This window comes from Acomys minous, assembly GCF_964271855.1.
Source record: "Acomys minous genome assembly, chromosome: 15".
NCBI classification, from domain to species: Eukaryota; Metazoa; Chordata; class Mammalia; order Rodentia; family Muridae; genus Acomys; species Acomys minous.
This window is the reverse complement of record NC_140497.1, coordinates 16675777-16681762: the sequence shown is the minus strand read 5'-3', so window position 1 is coordinate 16681762 and position 5986 is coordinate 16675777.

Sequence of the window (5986 nt, the reverse complement as noted above, 5' to 3'; positions counted from 1 at the left end):
CACAGCCGCCTCCTCTCTAGCGTCTCTGGGTAAAATGCCTCATGACCGTTTAACAGTATCAGCCCCAAAGAAGCTCCTGGAGCCTGAGTTGTTGTTTGTCTCTGCCTACTGGTGTATGCTTGTTTGAAATGCTTTTAAAGAATGAAGTTTGTGCCAGGCATGGTGGCGCAGGCCTTTAATCCTAGCACTCAGGAGGCAGAGGCAGGCGGACCGCTGTGAGTTCGAGGCCAGGCTGGTCTACAAAGCAAGTCTAGGGCAGCCAAGGTTACACAGAGAAACCCTGTCTCAAAAAAACGGAAGGAAAAAAAAAAAGGTTTGTAAAAACAAAAACAGCAAAAGGTATCAGCCTTGAAAAGAGTGCTGTACCTAGTTGATATAAATAGTAACCTTAAAGTTAACCAGAATTTTTTTTTTAGGTCAGAGGGTGTAGATTAAATTGTCCTTTAAGGAAAGCTTTGAGAGTATAGTTAGCTGATAAAGCCTTCTTTTTCATGTTTGATTTTTTTTTTAATCCCTTTTTTAAAGTTGTGAGTTTAGGGCAGGTGAAATATCTCAGTAGGTAAAGGTGTTTGCCACTAAACCTGAGCACCTGAGTTGAATTCCGAGGACCCGTAGGGTCGGGGGTGGGGTGGGAGACGCTATGATGACGACTGCTGATTGTCACTGGATCTCTTCTGACTTCCCTGTGCATACCGTAGCATGTCCCCCCTCCCACACTCAAAGGAAATAAGTATACAAAAAATTTAAGTTCTAGCCAGGTGTGGTGGCGCACACCTTTAATCCCAGCACCTTGGGAGGCAGAGGCAGGTGGATCGATGTGAGTTCAAGGCCAGCCTGGTCTACAAAGTGAGTCCAGGACAGCCAAGGCTACGCATAGAAACACTATCTCGAAAAAAAAAAAGTTCTGAGTTCAATGAGTCAAATCTATGAAAATAGCACTCTCCTATTCCTACTCTTACTTATTTTTTATTCTCCAAAGGTAACCACTTAAAAAATTTGTCAGTTTTATTTGCGTGTGTGTGTTTGACTGTTTTTACCTGCTTGTATGTGTGTTCCATGTGTGTGCCTGTTGCTATTAAGACCAGAAGTGGGTATCAGATCCTCTGGAGCTAGAGTTACAGGTTGAGCCACCGTGTGTGGGAATTGAACCAGGACCAGCAGTAAGTGCTCTTAGTGTTTGCCAACTCTGCAGCGCAGAGCAACCACTGTCCATTGTAAGATACACTTTGAAATGTATCGATGGGTTTTAAGTAACACAGCTGTGACTGTCTTAGTCTTAGAGTTGGGTTGTTTTGTGAGACAGTCACGTAGTGCAGATTGGCTTTGAGCTTGCTCTGTAGCCCAGGCTAGCTCTGGAGTGTGCTCTTGCTGCCTCAGCCTGCTAAGGTTACAGGGCTTTACCACACCTTCCTGCTTCCCGTCTAGAGGACCATAACAGGTGTGTCTTTTTCTTCCCTTCCGACACGTGCACTCAGCCTGTCCCTTCCTACTTCTTTGTGAATACTAACCAGAGCTCAGGCCTGTGGTGAGTCCTGATTTCTTCAACAATGTAATTTCCCTGTAATTAATCTTTTGCTTTACTTGGATACTAGTGTCCTTAATGATCTATTTCACCTCTAAGTATTTTCCCACTATCTATACATTATTTCATTAGTTTCAGATTCCTGAGGAGGGGGGGGCGGTTGTTGGTTTTGTTGCTGTTTGGTTCTTTTTTTTTTTTTAAGTGTTTTTTATTTATTTAATTCTAATTTATGTGTGTTGGTGTGAGGGTGTCAGATCTTGGAGTTACAGACAGTGGTGAGCTGCCATGTGGTTACTGGGAATTGAACCCGGGTCCTTGGGAAGAGCAGGCAGTGCTCTTAACCACTGAGCCATCTCTCCAGCCCTTTTTTTGGTTTTTCGAGACAGGGTCTCTCTGTGTAGCCTTGGCTGTCCTGGACTCACTTTGTAGACCAGGCTGGCCTTGAACTCACAGCAATCCGCCTGCCTCTGCCTCCCAAGTGCTAGGATTAAAGGCGTGCGCCACCACCGCCCAGCACTGTTTGGTTCTTTTTTACTTATTTCAGGCAATATATTTTCATTGCTTACTGGAAAAGAATATGTGGAAAGTGTTTGATTTTAGATCTTGTGTAATTTAAAATATCAGTTCTACGACACATCAGACTGATAGTTTATTAGAGTATAAATATTAGGAAATGCTTATTTTAAGATTTGTAGATTGTTCTGTTCTCTCAAGGTTTCTAGGGTTGCTTTTGAGTTGCTTATTTTCTAGAATTGCTTTTGAGACGTGTACCACTGTGGTCATCTACATAAGACCCATTTGGGAAGAGAAGACAGCTTCAAATGTAGCCTAGGCTAACTCAGTATGTGGCCTGTGATGGCCTTGAACTTGTGATTTTCCCACTCCAGTTCTCAAGTGTTTTTGTTTATGTTTTTGTTATTTTGAGTCAGAGTTTCTTTGTGTAGCCCTGTTGTGTGGAACTGTGTAGACCAGGCTGGCCCTGCCCTCACAGAGATCTGTCTGCCTCTGCCTCCCAAATGCTGCAGTTAAAGGTGTGTGCCACCACTGCCCAGTTAGTTTGTAGGATATTTTAAAAATTCTTTGTCATGGAAATTAGCAGTGTAGCTTTGTTATTCATTTGGGGGGGCATATTCAGTTTACAAATCATGCCTTCATGTCATATGATTATTTTCTTGGTTTTTATTTGGCCCTTCCCTTATCTAGTTCTACTTTTAACAGAATTATTACCCTACCTCTCCCCCCTTTTTTACTGAGACAAGGAACCTTTGTGTTGACCAAGCTGGCTTCTGGCTCACAGAGATCTGCCTGCCCCTGGCTTCTAAGTGTTGGGATTTTTTTCTTAAGATTTATGTATTATTAAGGATACAGTTTTTTTTGCCTGAATTTAAACCTGCATGCCAGAAGAGGGGACCAGATCTCATTATAGATGGTTGTGAGCCACTATGTGGTTGCTGGGAATTGAACTCAGGACCTTTGGAAGAGCAATTAGTGCTCTTAACCTCTGAGCCATCTCTCCAGCCCCCGAGTGTTGGGATTTAAAGGTGTGCGCCACTATGCCCCCAGCTTTCACAACTTTTTCTAATTTTTCCCCTTGTGATTCTTTGTGTAGTTAGATACCTTACATATCTAAACCTATTAATTTCTTCTTCCTGAATTACAGACTTCCTCCAAAGTTGCCTTTTAAAGTTTTCATTGTCATCATTTTAGAGGTATTGCTCAAGTCTGTTCTTAGAAGCTGGTACAGTCCACTCACTCTGAACTTCTTCCTCAGTTGCAGCCTTCTCAGCAGCAGCATGCTTGTTTTAGTATTTCCAGAAACTCTGTAGACCTTTCCCTGGTGTTTCTGGGGCACCATCACCCACCACATCAGGCCCAGTGCATGAGCTTGTTTGCATGGGATGGTAAACACACATCACAGAGGACAGGGGTAGACATCCCCTGCAGTGAGCTGGTGGTTGGTTCTGCGATCAGTCGTGAACCAGAGGACATGGCTCCCAGCGTGCTGACAGGATTTGGTTACTGACAGTCCTGGGAATGAAGCGGCCAGTAACTGGAGCAGCAAACTTGAGCACAGCCCACGAGCCACTGGCCCTGTTAGATGATGCTGACAACAACAGGGCTTTTGATAGCAACAATGGCACAAGCTGTTAGCAGCAGCTTTTCCAGGTCTGTGCTGACGCATTATTATGAAAATACTTAAGTTCTAAGAGACTGGAAATTTTCTGGGACCTCACAGCCAGAGTTAGTAGACCCTGGGTTCAATTAAGACTGCTGTCCTACTGTACACTCAGCCTGTTTGTTTAATCTGCCTTTAAGAGAACTATGTGACATGTGACAACTGACTTTACTTGCCTTGGGTTTCTCTGTGTAACAAGTGTTTACCATCTAAGCATACAACAACACATAGCTTTAATTTTATGTTATGTACTCTTCCATGCCCCTGGCCCATAGTAATGCATGCGTGCTTGTACGTGTGTTACAATCATCATTTGCTAGAAACAGCAAGCAGGCCATAAGTAGTTTTATAAAATGAATATTTACCGTAAGTGCTGGAAGTATCATTGAGATACTGCGTGTTTATCTGGGTTAGTTGTGGGTCAATTGGAAGTCAGTGTCCTCATCCCTTGTAAGTCTTTCTGTAAAGTATCCCTCATTCCTTCCCTCGATGATGTTTTTTGCTTTCTGTCTTGTTCAGTGAGAGAGGACAAAGCCCGTTGTTACAGAAGCACAAGACAACACTCAGGCAGCCACAAATTCAGATTCAGATACAGGAATAACAGACCGGAAACTTCAAATCTGGGCTTGCTTTTAGTTAATGTGACACCAATACATTATTGGTGGCTCTGAGTTGTAGTGAGAATTTTGGTTTCTTTGTTCTGTTGGTCCATTTGTTTTTTCAAGACAGGGTTTTTCTCTGTAGCCTTGGCTGTCCTGGAGTCGCTTTGTAGACTAGGCTGGCCTCGAACTCATAGAGATCCACCTGCCTATGCCTTGCAGAGTGCTGGGATTACAGGCACATGCCACTGCACCTGTTGGATTTTGGTTTCTTTAAAACCCCAGTTATGTTATGTGAATATGCTTTTGTTTTAATACCAGGTGTGGGATAAGAGGCTGCTTCACAGTAGGTAATTATGATTTGCCTCATGCACTAGCAGGAACATGATCTTTGCCAGCTGCATATAGTTTGATTCTGGAGCCTCTGGAGAGGGACTAAATGCCAAAGCCCAGCCAGTCCTGCCAAATCAGTCACGGAGACAGAAGCAAGTGGATCTAGGAGTTCCACTTGCCACCCTGGTCTGCAAAGCAGTTCTAGGACAGCCAAAGCTATGGACTCTTCCACAAAGTTGGTCCTGCCTTGTTGGAACTGAAGACATCAGACTTCAGTCCCTGAGCCATCCCACCTGCTCCCAAAACTTTTTAAAGTTTGTATTTTTAGATCCACATACAGAGTTTTGTTTTTTTTTTTTTTTTTTGAGATTGTAATTTTATTACAGCATTTCTTCCTTCTCTTTTCCCCTTCCTGTCCCACCCCTATATGCACCTTCCTTTTCCAAACTCATGGCCTCTCCATCATTTGTTATTGCATACATATATATCCCTCACTATAACCTACTGAGTCTATGTAATGCTGCTTGTATGAATGCTTCTAGGGCTGACCATTTGGCACCAGACAAATGTTGTTCTTCCTTGGTTCTTCCACTCCCAGATTTCCTCAGTTACCCGTAGGTCTTTTTGTGGTTTTCCCTGAATAGTTGGGCACCACTTGCCGTTTTCATAAATAACTGGCTCCGTGGTTCATTGCAAGTATTGTTCTTGTGTTGGATCTGGGTTCAGTTCCCAGAACCCACACCGGGCGGCTCATAACTACTGGTAATTCCACTTCTAGATCACCCAGTGCACCCTGAGGGCACCTACTCTCAGATGCATATATCACACACATATATAGGAACTAAAAAAAGAAAGCACATGATACAGGGGCTGGAAAGGTGGCTCTGTGGCTAAGAGCCCACACTGTTCTTGTGGAGGACCAGAGTATGGTTCTCAGAACTCACATGAGGCAGCTTACAACTTCCTGTAACTGTAGGTCTATAGGACTCAACTCCTTTTCTGGATAGAAGAACATTACTCAAGGGCATATTCTCTGCTACAGACCCACATATGCACATATTTAAAAATAAAATCTTGCCGGGCGTGGTGGCGCACGCCTTTAATCCCAGCACTCGGGAGGCAGAGGCAGGTGGATCACTGAGTTCGAGGCCAGCCTGGTCTACAAAGCGAGTCTAGGACAGCCAAGGCTACACAGAGAAACCTTGTCTCAAAAAACCAATAATAATAATAATAATAAATAATAAATAAAAATAAAATCTTCTCAATGATAGAGATTTCATGTACCCTTTACCCAGTTCCCCCTGGTGGCAACAGATGGTAGATCTTGCTGCAACCAGCTTGGAACTCACTGTAGAC